General features: G+C 45.4%; 1 long non-coding RNA gene across 1 annotated transcript; it reads right to left on the reverse strand.

Moving 5' to 3' along the window:
* Positions 1 to 382: 382 nt before the first annotated feature.
* Positions 383 to 8,925, reverse strand: LOC144824882 (uncharacterized). Its single transcript, XR_013609161.1, has 3 exons — positions 8,892 to 8,925; positions 8,203 to 8,324; positions 383 to 508 (listed from the first exon to the last, which is right to left on the reverse strand). It is a non-coding gene; the product is annotated as an uncharacterized LOC144824882 (long non-coding RNA).
* Positions 8,926 to 19,857: the final 10,932 nt, after the last annotated feature.

Here is a 19,857-nt window from a genome sequence, read left to right on the forward strand (position 1 = left end):
GTCTTGGACAGAATTTTATAATCAAAATTTAATAGCGATAGCGGACGATACGATCTGCTATGCAAATGGTCCTTGCGGGGCTTGGGTAATAATATTATCACCACCTCCCTCAATGTGGGTAGCAATTGGTTCCACTCCAATGATTCCTGATAGACTTCCAAGAGCTTAGGGGCTAGCAAATCTTTGTATTGTTTATTTTAAAAAACACCTGTGAAGCCGTCTAGGCCAGGAGCAGAAGCACCATTTAAGGCATCAATCGCGTACAATATTTCATCATTCTTCTTCTCCTTAGTTGAAAAACTCTTCTTTATCCTTTCATTCCTATTCTCTTCATGTAGTTTCTCCACAACTCTTTTAAGAAAATGTTTAGTGCTCTTACCTAAACAAACATCATCCTTAGTAACATTCTCATTTGTTGTAACACAGTTTTTTTTACTTTTCTTTAGGTAGATCTCTTTTTTTTGTTTCCTTTTCTTTTCATCTTTTCTTGGCATCTTAAATTTGTGATCTAAACAAAACAATTTGAAAAACAAAGAACAGTTTCAATAGTTTGTTATATCTGTTCAATATTTTAAAATAATTACATATAATTACTGATATTAACTACCAAGATATAATTTGCATTACTATTTTCTTGATTTCAAATATCAAACACTCCTCATTCCACTTAAATACATAGTGCGTACTTCAAAAATTCCTTCCTAAACACTCATAGAAAGTACCATAAACACTAATTCCTTTGCGGCCATGTCTTTAACCACATTCGCCTGTTGCATCTTCACTACTCAGAAACATGTAAAGTTTTCTGGTTTTTAGGCCCAACATTGGGTACCCAACAATGGGTAGGCCCAACATTGTTAGATGTTGGGCCTACCCAAATGTAAACCAGAAACCCTTAACATGTTACAGTTTAAAGTCTCACCATGTTACTGAAAGCATACATGCATCTCCCTCTGCCTTTTTCTCGTGGCATCATACTTAAAAGAAACATACAAATAGATCTATACCTGTGTTTCATAGGTATAGTATCTTCCGATACATAACTAGTGTGAAAATACATGTTACTATGGCTTGGGCCCATCTGGACTGTTCCCATGCGGCACAGGGTCAGACTCATTTCCATATGGCCATGTCTGAACTGGGGTGGCAGAGTGGGCTAAAGAACGGTGATGGATTAAACCCAGATCTGTTGACTGGGTGTGAGTGTTTGATTGGTTCAGATGCTCCGTCCATCACCACCCCCTTTTGTACCACTTTGTTCGCCATAAGTTGGCAGGGTATGCTCAGATGTGAGTCCCTTGCTCACTTTGCCACTGGATTCAAGCAAGCCGGGCTGAAGACGGCTGAAAGGCCAGAAACCGGTCCTCGGAAGCTTGTTTCTGGTCCAGGGAAGGCATGGCTCGGCAGTTCGGGCTGGACTGCTCCCATGAGACACAGAGTCAGACTGATTTGCATATGGCCATGTCTGAACTGGGGTGGCAGAGTGGGCTAAAGAACGGTGATGGATTAAACCCAGATCTGTTGACTGGGTGTGAGTGTTTGATTGATTCAGATGCTCCGTCCATCACTACCCGCCTTTTGTACGGCTTATTACCCCAGACCAGGCCCGAGACTAACGCATCTATAATTTTAAAATACTTTATGGGGACCGGAAATGGAGTGTTTTCCAATACATACAACAGTCGGGGAAGTGTCATCATTTTATAAAGGGCCGCCTTGGGTCAGGGACAGGTTATGCCAGTGTTTCACATCACTTCGGAACCGGTCGAGGGGGGGCTCCAAATTTTTAAGGAGGAAGGCACTCGGATTGGGTGTCACCCACACACCCAGATATTTAAAGGACTCTTCCGGAATTTTTAGGGGGCAATCTGCCGGAAGTAGCGAGGGCGGGCCTTTAAGAATGAATAAGACAGACTTGGATCAATTGATGTTATAGCCGGATGCCCATCCAAAAATTTTGCAAATATTCAAGAGCATTATGATAGACCTTCTGGGGGAAGTGAAGTATAAAAGGACGTCATCCGCATATGGAGAGATGCGGTCCTCCCATGTTGCAGTCCAGTGTAGTCCCCTAATCATGGGGTCCCATCGAATTCAGGCCGCCAATGGCTCTAATGCCAACGCAAAGAGCAAAGGAGACAATGGGCAGCCCAGGCACATGCCACGACTCAACGAGAAGTCCCTAGAAATATGGCCGTTGGCTACTACGTGTGCCAGGGGATGTGAGTATAACAATTTCACCCATGCACAAAATTTGGGACCAAAGCCTAGATGCCTGAGGACCGCGAACAAATAGGGCCATTCCACCATATCAAATGCCATTCGAGCATCTAAAGAAAGGATGACGGCGGGCTCCTGAAGACACGGCATGTGCGCCACTACTGCGTGTACCCTCCGCAGGTTAAGTGTGGTGTTCCTATTGGGCATAATCCCGGACCGGTCCGGGTGGATCAGAGTCTCGAGATTTGGGGTTAATCGGACGGCAATCATTTTAGCCAGAATCTTAGCTTCGGCGTCGAGCAAGGATATTGGACGGTACGATGAACATTCATCTAGGTTGCTTGCCCGGTTTTGGCACTGCAACTATAGTAGCCATTCGTTGGTCACGCAGCAGTTCCCCGGCCTCCAAGCTATTTAGAAACATTGTCAGGAGATGTGGGGCTGTTAAGTCACATGTGCATTTATAAAGTTCAATGGGGATCCCATTGGGCCCCGTAGCTTTTCCAGACTGCAAAGAGTGGATGGCAGACAGGATTTCATCTGTTGTGTAGTCAGCCTCTAGAGATAGGGCCACGTCATCTGACAGAGCCGGCATTTGGATATCTTTAATATAAGTTTGCGCCTCCTCCGTTGTCATGTGGGAGTTAGAGGTGTAAACCTGTTCAAAATATTCAGCCAAGGTGTCTACTATCTCTTCGTGGGCGGTAACATGTGTGCCATTCGATGTGCCGAGTTGAGCTATTGTTCTCTGCACTCTTTCACTCCTGTCTAACCACGCCAAGAGCCTGCCCGCCTTGTCTCCTAGCTCATAGACAGTATGCTGTATAGCCTGGAGCTGCAATTTAACCTGTTCGCCTTGGTATTCTCGAAGTGTGCACTGTTTAAGACGTAGGTGGTGCGCCATCTCCTGAGAGGGGTTCCGTTCATGTTGTGCCTGAAGTTCGGCCAGTTCAGCCTCAAGTACATCCAACTCGCCTCTTACCGCATGCCTATGGCCCGTTATTGAGGCAATTGCCTGCCCTCTCACCACAGCCTTGTATGCTTCCCATAAGAATCTAGGGGACTGTACAGAGTTCACATTTTCTTGAAAATATTGCTTTGTAGCCATAACTATATCCTTGCGGATCTTTGGGGCCTGCAGGTAACCTGGGGCAATAGGGAAAACTCGCTTTCTCACCTTAATGTGCACTGTATAGGTCAGGGAAACGGGCGAGTGGTCAGATATGCCACGAGGACATATCTCAACATCAATCAAGTGGGGCAGGCTGTCAGCAAAGAGGAGGAAGTAGTCTATATGGGAGAGGCTATTATGTACTCATGATTGAAAAGTGTAGTGTCGCTCCGTGGGGTGTCTATATCTCCAAGCATCTATGAGACCCAAAGCACCAAGGAACCCAGTCATACGGGAATCACCCGCACCTATTGGGCCCAGTAGGAATGTGCTAAGCGCCGGAAAGGCCACAGAGAGGAGGGCAGGGTGGATGTATACTGACACAATATTAAATCTCTTCCCTTCCCATTGGCATGATATGGCCGCAAACCGTCCCTGAGTATCCGTCCAAGTGTGATGTATGATCAGTGGAAATTGCATACGAACAAGAATGTCCACTCCTCTAGAGCCCGATGAGAACTCAGAATGCGCTACCATTTTGTATCCCCAACGATCCATAGCTTTACATGTTGAACCCAGCAGGTGTGTTTCTTGTAATAAGGCCACCGCCGGCAGGCTGCGCCTCACGTATTGTAGCACTAGCCCTTTTTTGAGCCTATCCCCCAGGCCATGCACATTCCAGGTAAGTAACGTCAAGGGAGACATTGGGGTCGTAGAGGGGGCATCAGTACCAATTCTAGAGCATGCCAACACTGTCTCCACCGCCATGAGTAGTATATTGTTGCAAACCAACCCCAATGCAGCGCACCCTTACAATAATACCATGCACATTGTCCTTCAATCTTTGCCCTGAACATAAAACATTAAAACTTTGAACAATTCGCAGAAACCACCCTATCCCACCCACCCCGCACCCTGCCTCCCTGCTTGACGGAATTACAACAACCCGCCACCCCAACAAAGCAGAGTGCTTAGTACCTATTCCCACTCTTCAACGATGGGGGAGTGAGAAAGTGAGAAAACTGCTCCTGCCCCCAACAATGCCCTTTACTCCGACATTGTCAATGACCCAAAGCCCATGTCGAATGTCACTAGAGAGAACTCAAAAGGGAGTAGTCTTTTAATGTCAGATCAGTTGACTGGGGGTGAGTGTTTGATTTGCTCAAACGCTCCGTCCATCATCGCCTTTTGTATCGCTTTGTTCGCCATAAGTGTGGCAGGGTATGCTCAGACATGAGTCCCTTGCTCACTTGGCCACTGGATTCAAGATAGCCTGGCTGATGAGGATTATGAATCCGAAACCCCACCGGTTTCGGATTCTTGTTTCCGGTCCAGGGAAGACATGGCTTGGCAGTTCGGGCTGGACTGTTCCATGAGGCACAGGGTCAGACTGATTTGCATATAGCCATGTCTGAACTGGGGTGGCTGAGTGAGCTAAAGAATGGTGATGGATTAAATCCAGATCAGTTGTCTGGGGGTGAGTGTTTGATTTGCTCAAACGCTCCGTCCATCATCGCCTTTTGTATCGCTTTAGACAGTATCCCAGCAGGACATCCCCACAAAACGTAGCAAAAAAATACCTTAGAGTAGCTTCTCAGCAAGACTGCAGCTATACATCTTCATATCCTACCATATAACGTTACCAAAGCGGGCCCAGTCCCGGAAAAGCAAAGCTCAGTTCCCTCATGGGGCCACAATGTCGGCCCCTCATCCTCAGCTTGCCAGAGTTTAGGGACCTGCATTCATTCTTGTTCCACGTCATCCTGCCGATCGTTTTGTCGCGGGTCGCGATGAACAGTGCGACCCTGCCTCGGTACATTACGCCATCACTCCAGCCAGTCTTGTGCCTCCTCAGGCGTGGGAAAGAACCACACTTTTCCCTCATCCTCCACTCTCAACTTGGCTGGAAATAGCATAGAGTATTTTATCTCACGCTCTCGAAGGGCCCTCTTCACATCAAGGAATCCCCTGTGCTGTTTCGTGACTGCCGCAGTTTAGTCCGGGTAGATCGTGAAACCTGCATTGTCAATGCGGATCGGCGGGGCCTTCCGGGCCGCTTGTAAGATTGCATCCCGGTCCCGAAAATAAATATGCGTGCCAGGATAGGGCGCGGGAGTGCCCCAGGTTTCGGCCTGCCCCCGGGACTTGATGTGCCCATTCAACAGAAAAAAAGGTGGATAATCCTCGTGGTTGGAGGTGAGTCGTCACCAGGTCCTCCACAAAAAGGTCTAGGGCCGGTCCCCCTGTCCCCTCCGGCACGCCAATTAGGCGAATGTTATTCAGCCTCGAGCGCCCTTCCTGATCCTCATGGCGGGCCTTTAGAAACTTATTATCCTCCTCCAGCTGATGCACTTGTTTCTTGAGAGTGGAAGTGTCTTAGGAGAGGGCTTCCGTTGTAGTCTCGATGTCCGAAATTTTGGCGGACATTTTGTTGAAATCAGCTCTGATTAATGCCAGGTCAATAGCGAGAGTCCCAATTCTGGAATCTATCTTATTTAATGTTGCCATAATATCCTGCAGGGTGACCTGCGTGGCTCCCCCCGCCGCCCCTGCCGAGGAAGGGACTTCCTTGTCCTGCGCTTCACCCTGCGACTTGGTGAATGCAAATTTGTCCAGCTTTACCTGTTTGGCCCCCTTTGAGTTCCTGCCGCTCATGGTGGCAGTAGAGGGGAGGAGTGCACGTGGAGCAGGACCCCAACAACAGGTGCCCACAGGATAGTTCACTGTATTCCTTCAAATCAGTAAACCCGAAAATGCCCCAATCCAGTGGAGGGGGAGATTGCAAATGTCTTAGGGAGTCTGGTGGTCCACAAAGTTGTGACCCCGCAGTGGGTCAGGTGGGTGTCCGGTCGAGAGAGCATTTAAAACAGTACGTGTCCCTGGGCCAAGTAGATATAATAAACGATCCTTCAGAATGGAGCAGCGCCCCAGGGGAGCAAAATAGCAGCCCAGCGATGATTACAATCTATGCTGTGAGGTCGTGCTGTGAGAGCATGTAGGAGGCTTTAACCCCTCTACCTAACCTTCCCCAGGCGCCCCCGCCAAAGCAAGTGCCCTGTTCAGGGCTGCGGGCGGTTACTCACTGGCACAAAATGGCAGTCGGGGGGTCCATCAGGTCGTCGCTCTGATCAATTATGGTTCCTGCTCCGGCTCCATTGCGAAAATGCCACCAATGCTTATCCTTGCCGGCCAGGCCGCTCCTCGATAGTTTGCTTCCCGCCGCCACCCCTAGGACGAAGAGGGGGGGAGCGCTCCGTCCTCCGGCACGGCCGCTTCCTCCAGGTCCGATGTTCAGCGCGTCCCCCACCACCTCAAAGCCAGCCGCAACGCAGTAGTGGAAAGCGCGTGGTCTATAGCGCTCTCTATCCCATAATGGCGGTTGGGGGGTCCTTCTCAGTCCTCGCCCTGACCGCTAAACTATTCACATGTAAACGCCCCCAAAGGGACTTCACCAGGCTCTGTGCTGGGCTTCTGGGCCCGTTGTATGTCGCCTTCACTCACCACTCCCACGAGGATAGTTAGGGGGGGAGAGCTCCCCGACCACCGGCACCACCGCACCCCTCCGATCCGGCACTCAGGCTTCTGTTACCGGGCACTTTCACCACTGTGGGTCTCGGCTGCTGCTCACTGTTAGGCCTCAGATCTCCACTCTCCGCCACGGCCGCTGGAAAGATTATGGGCCACTGTAATCGGCCTCGGACGGTGCCGTTCACCTTCCGCCGTGTTCCCGTGAGTTCTGGGGCTAATGAGGTCGCGGATAAATAAACGGGTTGACTGGGCCCTGAATTGGGAGCCCGGAGCCTCTCTATGCTGCGGCCATGCTCTTCGGCCGCAAGCCACGCACCCCCTGTTACCTTCCTTTTACAAATGAGGAAAGAGGAACTGTTAGAGAGCAAGAGGAAGGAGGGGGAGGTCAAGGCACATGTCATTCCCAGTCTCTCTCTCTATCTGCCGCCCCTGTAATGTAGGCAGCTTCAGCACCTGCAGGAAGCCTGACAAATACCTTAACTTATATTTACATGTGCTTCACCAGTATGAGCAAACCTGTGCACTAAGTATGCAGGCAACATTTTATTTGTTTCATCCCCCTAAAGTTAATAAAGCATGTTCCTGTTAAAGCTCCCCGCCCCCCAAGTATTTTCCAACAAATTTAATTTTACAGAATGCAGTTTTTTTAATATTTCCTGAGCCTACATTGAACCCTAATTCATCGGTGTACCTTAGTCACAAGACCATGTAGTCCTTGCAACATGACACACTGCACTCGAGTCCCATTGAAAGCGATTTTGACTTTCTCTGTGTCGTACAGATACTACCAACAGGCCAGTGAAGGTCTAAGTGCTATTTTTTACGGTAGATGGGCCTCTGTTACCTTCTTTTGACAAACAACGGGAGAGGAACAGTTAGAGAGCGGGAGGAAGGAGGGAGTCAAGGGATGTGTCATTCCCAGTCTCTTGATCTGCCGCCCTGTGATGTACGCAACTTCACCAACAGCAGGAAGCCTCACATTTACCTTAACTTATATTCACGTATGCTTCACAAGTGTGCGCAAACTCGTGCACCAAGTATGCAAGCAACATTTCATTTTTTCCATCTACCTGAAGTTAATAAAGCATGTCCCTGTTAAAGGTGCCCCAGTATTTTCCCATAAGGTTCAATCTGCAAAAGAACTAAGCACTAGGGCACTGGGTAGTGCCCCAAACCACGGCACTGTGACTGCTGCTTTTGCAGAAATCTATCGTTCCAATTTTTCATTTTTAATCCTGAAATATACTTGTTTTCATCACTTTTTCTCCAACGTTCGTTTTTTTCATTTTATGACACATTGCATCCACTTGTAAGGAAATGCTAATTTTCTGTGTTTCTCATACCCTCAATGGGCCATCCATGCCTCTTTAATCAAGAATACGTACTGGTGCAATTTTCATAAAAAGCAGTTTTATTAAACATCCCAATGCATTTCAGGCCTCCATGGGCCTTTCGTCAGGGGTAACTAGAAAAATGAATGAAACAACAATAAATATATGTACAATATGACACTTTTTCAATGAACTTAACGTCCTCTATAACAATTGTCTGTCATCTATAACATTAATGCCGCACTGACAATCCTCAACCTGATTAGCCTGAGAGCATAATAATGGTATCCTCATATTTCAAATTCGTTAAAAAATTTCGTTAACAGAATTCTCTTTTTTACCAATTATTATTAAAATCTTTTCCCAATGCCTGCGCGTTTAACCACATTCCCTTTCCCTCATCAGTGTACCCTGTTCGTATACATACATCTCCTCCCGAACTACGTTCCCCTTCATTCTTTATGCTTCAACATGCTTCCTCTATCCACCCACTATCAATCCCCACTATCAAACACAACGAGCTTCCTTCCGTTACGTTAGTATATCTTGCACCCTATTCGTGTAAAAAATGCTTCATTTCTTTTTAACTCCACACCCGCTTTATTAAGCTTACTCGTCCTTGCTGCAAATGACATCTACAGTAAAATTCTAGAAATCCGTTCACTCTGTTGTTTAGCGTCCTACATGAAACCCTCGCATACCTGCTGAAAATAGTTCCGGTCTTCTCCCTTCCTTTAGACAAAGCAGTCTTAGTTCACAACACTCCCCATGCTACTTAAGCAGCACAAGCCCCTCCTCCTATACCTGGGCTATACCTCCCATTAACTTCACGACTCACACCTGGCATTGTTTGTATATTGTAGTCAATAGCACGCACTACTACTCCCAGAATACTCGAGTTCTATAACAAATCTCTTCAGTTTGAGAACCCATTCTCTTTAAACAGGATCATAGCATTCCAAAAATATCAAAAACGGCAAAAACGAGTCCATAGTCCTTTATAAATGCTTCATATCTAGTTTGCTGCCGGCGCTTCCCAATATCAACATGCTTCATGAAGTCTGGTGTTCCGCCTTATTCGTGGATGTTGAAGGTGCCATTTCTGGGTAAATCTTTTATGTTCCATGTTTTTGTGGGTGCAAACCTAGTTGAGGCAGTTCGTAATAATTATTGTCAATGGATAGGTTGCACTCCGATTTTTAAACTGTTCATCATATGTTCATGTTTAAGTTTAAATCAACCAATCGTGCTCAATGGTGACGTGCCCTGCCCCTGTGGCACGTAGAAACAATTAAACTAAGCACTAGGGCACTGGGTAGTGCCCCAAACCACGGCACTGTGACTGCTGCTTTTGCAGAAATCCATCGTTCCAATTTTTCATTTTTAATCCTGAAATATACTTGTTTTCATCACTTTTTCTCCAACGTTCGTTATTTCATTTTATGACACATTGCATCCACTTGTAAGGAAATGCTAATTTTCTGTGTTTCTCATACTCTCAATGGGCCATCCGTGCCTCTTCAATCAAGAATACGTACTGGTGCAATTTTCATAAAAAGCAGTTTTATTAAACATCCCAATGCATTTCAGGCCTCCATGGGCCTTTCGTCAGGGGTAACTAGAAAAATGAATGAAACAACAATAAATATATGTACAATAAGACACTTTTTCAATGAACTTAACGTCCTCTATAACAATTGTCTGTCATCTATAACATTAATGCCGCACTGACAAGCCTCAACCTGATTAGCCTGAGAGCATAATAATGGTATCCTCATATTTCAAATTCGTAAAAAAAATTTGTTAACAGAATTCTCTTAATAAAACTGCTTTTTATGAAAATTGCACCAGTACGTATTCATGATTGAAGAGGCACGGATGGCCCATTGAGAGTATTAGAAACACAGAAAATTAGCATTTCCTTACAAGTGGATGCAATGTGTCATAAAATGAAAAAACGAAAGGTGGAGAAAAAGTGATGAAAACAAGTATATTTCAGGATTAAAAATGAAAAATTGGAACGATAGATTTCTGCAAAAGCAGCAGTCACAGTGCCGTGGTTTGGGGCACTACCCAGTGCCCTAGTGCTTAGTTTAATTTCATTACAAGACCGGAGGCTACATTATGCATTTATCCTTTAATAGCAACTCACACAGCCGCACTACATCACAAAGGATAAAGTTCTAGAGTCATAACAAAGGATGTATCTAGGAGATGATCTGCCTCTTTTAAAAGCGGCTCGCCAGCAGATAAGTCACTACTATTACTTGCTCCTTGTTTTTAAGCCTAGACTTGTATTTTGCTTTACTCTATATATCTATGTCGCTTTATTTGCATTGTATTGTATAACCCAGGTACCTTTATGCCTATTTGGACCTATTTTCAGCGTTTTAAAACTGTTTTTTCAGCGTTTTCTGGCATCCTCGCCATGTTCTTCCTTTAACTCTGTGCCTCAGCACAGATCTTAATGGTGGTGGGTGGCGCAGGCTTCCCCCCTCCCATCCCACCCTCCCTACTAATGGACTTCCAATTTATGGTTGTCCACCCCCCTTCTCCCCTATAAAACGCGCGACCGCGCTTCCCCTTTTACCGTCTTTCTTACTGCCCTTCCGCCGCCTTAAACGCGGATCTCCGCTTCATTCGGCAGAGGCTCGCCCGAGATTTTAATCCATTTCCTGACTTTCGGATTAGAGGAAAGCACGCTCGCGACACCCGCGTTGCGTGCCTTCCCTGCCAAGCTACTTTCCTTTCCCCCGGCGGCTGAGCTCGAGCACGACTGATTTAGCTTGTCAGTTGCTCTGCTTCAGCCGCCGGGGACCTACGACCACTGCGCTCGTCTCCCTGTCTCACCTGGGAATATTTCTAAACACGCTTTAAGCGTCCCTTCATTCCCCAATACTTCCCTTCTTTTCAACAATACCCTGCTGTTGCCTTAAACTTTGACTTCCCCATTATTTCGTTTTTGACTATGCTGTTCACCATAATTATACCCCTTTACCTGTAAATAATTACCTTCTAATTACCAAAAAAAAAAAAAAAAAAAAAGGGGGAATAGCCTGAGGCTTCACCTGCAAAAAAAAAAAAAAAAGAAACCAATTAAAAAAAAAAAAAAAAAAAGAGGAGTAATAGGGGGAGCGATTATCTTACCTGTTAATAGTCTTTCATCACCACACCATGTCTGACGTGGATTCTGATGATGCCACTGCTAGCTCACCTGCCCCCATTGACGATTCGCTTAAAAAATTTCTGCAACAAGAAATTAAGTCTTGCATGATGTCCTCCCTCAGAGATGTCATGCTCTCTAAAAGACCAGGTGACCCCCAGGATCTCCCCTTACACGGTAAGAGACCCAAAAAGACCAAACATTGCGAAAGCACTACAGGCCCTAGCGCCTTTCAAAACATAGGAGGTCCTAGCACCTCACTTTGGATGGGAGGCCACCGCGCCCCACTTGAACCTGATGTCCCTCGGGACACTCCTTTGACCGGTGCCCATGGCGGCACAAATGTGTACGGTGTCCCTCGCGGCACACTTTGGAATAGTGCTATTCAAACAAATTCAAATGTTGGTCTTGACTCCTCTCCCTCCTCCTTGGATGACAACTCCTCCAAAGACCCCTCAGACGAGTTCGTCTTTGACCTGGATGAGGTCCAACATGATCTCAACTCCCATTTCGATCCGGAACCTACTCCAAAGAATATTATTCTAAACCCTATTGGGGAGGAAATGTTTTCCCCCCTAAACATTTCTCACCCCAACAGCTCTAAATGGTTCCCGCAGGATCATGTTTCCAAATTTGTGGCACGCTGGTTGAGAAACCTTCTGGATAGAAACACCAGAAACACAATGAGGTCTGAATCCCCCAGACCTACCATTGATGACAGAGTCTGCCAAACTCCAAACCTAGACCATAGCCTCATTAAATTCCTATTTAAATTAGGACGTGACCCCAGAAAAGGCTTGGAGAGGGCCCTCAAGGGCTGCCAAGACCGACTCCTGGACGTCCTGGGACCCTTGGTTAGAATCCTAGATATGGCGGAGCAGTCCCACCTCTCCTCTACCCCCTTGAACGTCGACCTCGTTCGAGGCTGGAGCCAAAGGGCTATCGTCCTCCTTGGCAACGCCAACTCTGGTTTGAACATTGAGAGGAGGAGATCTATCCTGAACAAAATCAACCCCAAATTAGGTGACATGGCGGAGAAAGAACCCTCCCAGAACCCCAAAGGCCTCCTTTTCGGAGAGGACATAATCAAAGAAATTGGCAAATATGTAAACACCTTTACTGCCCTTGATAGAGCCCAGAACAACCTGAGACGGGTCTTCAACACCAACCTTTTTGGCCAGGCCGGCAGAAGGGGTCGCTCTTCCGGCCGAGGCAACCAACGACCCTACTCATCCTTCAGAGGAACAGGAAGGGGCTTCTACCCCCCTAGACAACCCTTCTTCCCCCAAAGAGGAAGAGGCCCGAGAAACCGTGGCTCAAGAGGCCAAGGCGCTCCCAACACCTCCAACTCTACAAGTAAGTACTACTCCTCCTTCTTCTATCCCCATAGTAGGGGGCAGGCTAAAACAGTTTTATCATGTTTGGGATTCAATTACCCAAGACCCATGGGTTTTAGAAACCGTCAGGGGCTTCAAGATAGACTTCTTACAGATTCCCCTCCAGTCACACCTACCCCACCCCTTTGTCCTCTCAGAAGATCAAGAAAAGATCGTGGAGGAAGAAATCGCTTCCATGCTCAAAAAAGACGCAATAGTGGAGGTTCCTTGGTCCGATGCAAGGTTCATAAGCACTCTGTTTCTCGTTCAAAAAAAGGACAAGGGTTGGAGACCCGTAATAAACCTTCGAGAAGTCAACAAATTCCTAGTTTATCGCCATTTCAAAATGGAGGGTATCCACCTCCTGAGGGATCTCCTTCTGGAAGGGGACTGGATGGCCAAGTTAGACCTGAAGGACGCTTACTTCACGATTCCCATGTACAAGGAACATCAACCCTTCCTTCAATTTGCTTGGAAGGAACATCTCTACCAATTCCAAGCTCTTCCCTTCGGCCTCTCTTCTGCCCCTTGGTGCTTTACCAAGATCATGAAGTGTGTCGTTACAATTCTAAGAGAAAGGGGTATCCGCCTCATCATTTACTTGGACGATATTCTTATCATGTCCCAATCCCGTTCAGATCTCCTAAGAGACCTAGAAACCTCCATGAACCTGATAGAGAGCCTTGGGTTCATCATCAACAGAGACAAGTCCATGCTCTCTCCCTGCAGGACTATAGAATTCCTCGGCTTCACTCTAGACACCACGAAATGTCTCCTCCTTCTTCCGGCCAAGAAGATTGCCAAGATCCGGAAGGAGATCAGATCTGTTCTGAAACAAGAGTCTTTAACTCTCCGCGAACTAGCCAGACTTCTTGGGCTCCTCTCCTCGTCCATCCAGGCCATTTTTCCCGGCCCTCTGAACTACCGCGCACTTCAGAGAATAAAAAGGAAAGCCCTCAATTCAGGTCTGTGGTATGGGGACCTTGTCTCTCTAGATCCGGATGCGAGAACAGAGCTTTTTTGGTGGCTAGAGAACTTAGATGCCTGGAACGGCAAAGCTATCTTTGGCTCATCCCCGGATTTTGTCCTAGAATCAGACGCCAGTCTTCATGGCTGGGGTGCTCGCTTTGGAGACCAGGACACCGGTGGGGTTTGGACCCTATCGGAATCCTCCCAACACATAAATTTTCTGGAGTTGATGGCTGGTTTATACGCTCTTATGAGCTTCAAACACTCCATCCAAGGGAGGTCCGTTGTTCTGAAAATGGACAACGTCTCCGCTGTGGCCTATATCAATCGCCTTGGAGGGACGAGATCTGCGGATCTCTCCAACCTTGCCAGGAGACTTTGGATGTTCTGTCTGGAACACAAAATTTCCCTCAGGGCGGAATATCTCCCCGGGAAATCGAACATTTCAGCAGACTGGAATTCGAGATTCCTTATAGACTTCTCGGACTGGAAACTCGACGTGAACGTCTTCAATTCCCTCTCCCTCTTTTGGGGTCCCATAGACGTGGATCTATTCGCCAGCAGGCTCACCTTCCAACTTCCCAACTACTTCAGTTGGATGCCAGACCCGGGCGCTCTTGCTGTGAACGCGTTTCTCCAACCCTGGTCCCACTTCCTGGGTTATGCCTTTCCTCCTTTCGCCATGATTCAGAGGGTCCTTCAGAAGGTCAGATCGGAACAATGCTCCCTAATCCTGATAACTCCCTTTTGGCCGTCCCAAGCCTGGTTCCCAACAGCCCTGGAACTAGCATGCGACATTCCCTTTCTCATCCCAGCCTCTCCAGGCCTGGTCTCAAACGCAGACGGGGAAGATCACCGTCTTATTCTCGAGGGGAATTTGAACCTTCTTGCCTGGAAAGTGTCAGGCAATCTAACGAGCTGTCTGGACTTTCGTCGACAGCTCTCTCTCTACTCGGAGAATCTTGGGCACCTGGGACACACCTTAGATACAACAGCATTTGGAAGAAATGGTTTCATTGGTGCCTGGAAAGGAGTCTGGATCCCGTGGAGACTCCTGTCGTGAATATCGTTAATTTTCTGGTCGAACAATTTGACAGAGGCCTTTCCTATCGCTCTATTAACTGCTTCAGATCCGCAATCTCCGCTGGTCACGCTCCTATCAACGGTAAATCGGTAGGTAAAAATCCTATCATTTGTAGGGTCCTCAAGAGTATAAGACTAAGGAGACCCCCTAGGCCTAAATATCAGACCCTTTGGGATGTCAAGTGCATTTTAGACCTTTTTTGTTCCTGGCCAGATAACTCTTCCCTTAATAGAAAGTTTCTCTCCTTTAAGCTTGCTACACTCTTGTGCTTAATTTCCTGTAGGAGGGTTTCTGACATCAGAAGTTTAGACATTTCTAATAGATGTTATGATATGTTTGGTGTCAAGTTCGAATTACTTAGAAGAACCAAAACGATGTCAGATTTTATCTTCTATCCTCGTTTTGACACCTTACCTAAACTTTGTGTGGTTGCTTGCATGAAAGAATATGACGCTAGGATGTCTCTCCTGCGCCCCAATGGCGCAAATCAACTCTTAGTTTCCTTTGTGAAACCTTTCAAACCTGTCTCTTCCACCTCCATTGCTAGATGGGTTAAGTCTACCATGAAGCTCGCTGGTGTTGACCTCTCTAAGTTCCAAGCTCATTCTGTCAGAGGAGCTATGGCCAGTAAGTCCTTCTGGTCAGGTGGTAAGTTGGATGATATTCTGAAAGCTGCTGACTGGTCAAATGCTAATACCTTTGCTCGTCATTACTGTAAGCCTATCGAGCATATGTCTGAGGTGGTCCTTCGGGGCTACGAACATGCATAATGTAGCCTCCGGTCTTGTAATGAAATTGCGATTCTCCTATTAACATGACCAGAGAATCTGGATTTCATTAAAGACACGGAGGCTGACATTATCCCTCCCTCCTCCCTTTCACAACTTGAGGGGTGTCAACTTATTACATCTACATCTTTGATGTATTGTATTTGTGCATGATTTTATGAATTGCTTCAAATGGTTTTAATCTTTGTTATGACCATGTGCTGAATTTACTCTTCAGGCTCTTGGTTCTTACTCATTTCTTTCTTTCAGGCAACTCCGTTTAACCGGCTGGCCTTTGACTTGCTGAAGTTCCTTCCTTGATGTTTCATCTCACGAAGTTGTTTCCCGTTACCGGATCTCTCAGTTCCTTTTGAAGTTCTTCCTGCTGCGATTCTTTTAAAAGAGGCAGATCATCTCCTAGATACATCCTTTGTTATGACTCTAGAACTTTATCCTTTGTGATGTAGTGCGGCTGTGTGAGTTGCTATTAAAGGATAAATGCATAATGTCAGCCTCCGTGTCTTTAATGAAATCCAGATTCTCTGGTCATGTTAATAGGAGAATCGCAATTGTTTCTACGTGCCACAGGGGCAGGGCACGTCACCATTGAGCACGCTTGGTTGATTTAAAGTTAAACATGAACATATGATGAACAGTTTAAAAATCGGAGTGCAACCTATCCATTGACAATAATTATTACGAACTGCCTCAACTAGGTTTGCACCCACAAAAACATGGAACATAAAAGATTTACCCAGAAATGGCACCTTCAACATCCACGAATAAGGCGGAACACCAGACTTCATGAAGCATGTTGATATTGGGAAGCGCCGGCAGCAAACTAGATATGAAGCATTTATAAAGGACTATGGACTCGTTTTTGCCGTTTTTGATATTTTTGGAATGCTATGATCCTGTTTAAAGAGAATGGGTTCTCAAACTGAAGAGATTTGTTATAGAACTCGAGTATTCTGGGAGTAGTAGTGCGTGCTATTGATATACAAACGATGCCAGGTGTGAGTCGTGAAGTTAATAGGAGGTATAGCCCAGGTATAGGAGGAGGGGCTTGTGCTGCTTAAGTAGCATGGGGAGTGTTGTGAACTAAGACTGCTTTGTCTAAAGGAAGGGAGAAGACCGGAACTATTTTCAGCAGGTATGCGAGGGTTTCATGTAGGACGCTAAACAACAGAGTGAACGGGTTTCTAGAATTTTATTGTAGATGTCATTTGCAGCAAGGACGAGTAAGCTTAATAAAGCGGGTGTGGAGTTAAAAAGAAATGAAGCATTTTTTACATGAATAAGGTGCAAGATATACTAACGTAACGGAAGGAAGCTCGTTGTGTTTGATAGTGGGGATTGATAGTGGGTGGATAGAGGAAGCATGTTGAAGCATAAAGAATGAAGGGGAACGTAGTTCTGGGGGGAGATGTATGTATACGAACAGGGTACACTGATGAGGGAAAGGGAATGTGGTTAAACGCGCAGGCATTGGGAAAAGATTTTAATAATAATTGGTAAAAAAGAGAATTCTGTTAACGAAATTTTTTTACGAATTTGAAATATGAGGATACCATTATTATGCTCTCAGGCTAATCAGGTTGAGGCTTGTCAGTGCGGCATTAATGTTATAGATGACAGACAATTGTTATAGAGGACGTTAAGTTCATTGAAAAAGTGTCATATTGTACATATATTTATTGTTGTTTCATTCATTTTTCTATTTACCCCTGACGAAAGGCCCATGGAGGCCTGAAATGCATTGGGATGTTTAAGAAAACTGCTTTTTATGAAAATTGCACCAGTACGTATTCTTGATTGAAGAGGCACGGATGGCCCATTGAGAGCATGAGAAACACAGAAAATTAGCATTTCCTTACAATGCAATGTGTCATAAAATGAAAAAACGAACGTTGGAGAAAAAGTGATAAAAGCAAGTATATTTCAGGATTAAAAATGAAAAATTGGAACGATAGATTTCTGCAAAAGCAGCAGTCACAGTGCCGTGGTTTGGGGCACTACCCAGTGCCCTAGTGCTTAGTTTAATTGTTTCTACGTGCCACAGGGGCAGGGCACGTCACCATTGAGCACGCCTGGTTGATTTAAAGTTAAACATGAACATATGATGAACAGTTTAAAAATCGGAGTGCAACCTATCCATTGACAATAATTATTACGAACTGCCTCAACTAGGTTTGCACCCACAAAAACATGGAACATAAAAGATTTACCCAGAAATGGCACCTTCAACATCCACGAATAAGGCGGAACACCAGACTTCATGAAGCATGTTGATATTGGGAAGCGCCGGCAGCAAACTAGATATGAAGCATTTATAAAGGACTATGGACTCGTTTTTGCCGTTTTTGATATTTTTGGAATGCTATGATCCTGTTTAAAGAGAATGGGTTCTCAAACTGAAGAGATTTGTTATAGAACTCGAGTATTCTGGGAGTAGTAGTGCGTGCTATTGACTACAATATACAAACAATGCCAGGTGTGAGTCGTGAAGTTAATGGGAGGTATAGCCCAGGTATAGGAGGAGGGGCTTGTGCTGCTTAAGTAGCATGGGGAGTGTTGTGAACTAAGACTGCTTTGTCTAAAGGAAGGGAGAAGACCGGAACTATTTTCAGCAGGTATGCGAGGGTTTCATGTAGGACGCTAAACAACAGAGTGAACGGATTTCTAGAATTTTACTGTAGATGTCATTTGCAGCAAGGACGAGTAAGCTTAATAAAGCGGGTGTGGAGTTAAAAAGAAATGAAGCATTTTTTACACGAATAGGGTGCAAGATATACTAACGTAACGGAAGGAAGCTCGTTGTGTTTGATAGTGGGGATTGATAGTGGGTGGATAGAGGAAGCATGTTGAAGCATAAAGAATGAAGGGGAACGTAGTTCTGGGGGGAGATGTATGTATACGAACAGGGTACACTGATGAGGGAAAGGGAATGTGGTTAAACGCGCAGGCATTGGGAAAAGATTTTAATAATAATTGGTAAAAAAGAGAATTCTGTTAACGAAATTCTTTAACGAATTTGAAATATGAGGATACCATTATTATGCTCTCAGGCTAATCAGGTTGAGGCTTGTCAGTGCGGCATTAATGTTATAGATGACAGACAATTGTTATAGAGGACGTTAAGTTCATTGAAAAAGTGTCATATTGTACATATATTTATTGTTGTTTCATTCATTTTTCTAGTTACCCCTGACGAAAGGCCCATGGAGGCCTGAAATGCATTGGGATGTTTAATAAAACTGCTTTTTATGAAAATTGCACCAGTACGTATTCTTGATTGAAGAGGCACGGATGGCCCATTGAGAGTATGAGAAACACAGAAAATTAGCATTTCCTTACAAGTGGATGCAATGTGTCATAAAATGAAAAAACGAACGTTGGAGAAAAAGTGATGAAAACAAGTATATTTCAGGATTAAAAATGAAAAATTGGAACGATAGATTTCTGCAAAAGCAGCAGTCACAGTGCCGTGGTTTGGGGCACTACCCAGTGCCCTAGTGCTTAGTTTAATTGTTTCTACGTGCCACAGGGGCAGGGCACGTCACCATTGAGCACGCTTGATTGATTTAAAGTTAAACATGAACATATGATGAACAGTTTAAAAATCAGAGTGCAACCTATCCATTGACAATAATCAATCTGCAAAAGGCCATTCATTTTACATTTCCCTGGCTGACTTTGTATCCCAATTCATCCCTGTACCTTAGTCACAACACCATGTAGTCCTTCCAACATGACACACTGCACTTGTGTAGCACTGAAACCAATTACGACTTTCTCTGTGCTCTACAGATGCCACCAACAGGCCACTGAGGGTCTAAATACTATTTGTCATGGTACATGGGCCTCTGTTATTTCTTTTTAGAAAGAAGAGAGGGATAAACCTTTGGGGATGAGAAAATGGAGGTGGAGACGAGTCAAGGAATGTGCCATTCTCAAACTCTAGATCTGCCGGCCCTCTAATATATGCACATTCAGCATGACAATTACCTTCACTTATATCTGTGGTTCCCAAACTGTGTGCCGTGGTTCCCTGGGGAGCCGTCAAATCTAGCCAGGGGAGCCGCACACCAAGCACTTTAGCTCATTTAATGTTGAAGGGTCTGTTGGTTTCAGTTAAACTATTTAGACTTAAATGCATGGTGTTGATGATTTGTAAATGGCATGCCTAAAGCTGTAAATGTAGTGCTTAATTGATGTCATGTCGAAGGAGATCACCTCCATATTTTACTGGATCCCCAAGTTCCAACACTCCCAAATTAAGCTGAAGATGCCTGAATTATTTTGTTA

Source organism: Lissotriton helveticus, chromosome 3_1, assembly GCF_964261635.1.
Source record: "Lissotriton helveticus chromosome 3_1, aLisHel1.1, whole genome shotgun sequence".
In the NCBI taxonomy this organism is placed as follows: Eukaryota; Metazoa; Chordata; class Amphibia; order Caudata; family Salamandridae; genus Lissotriton; species Lissotriton helveticus.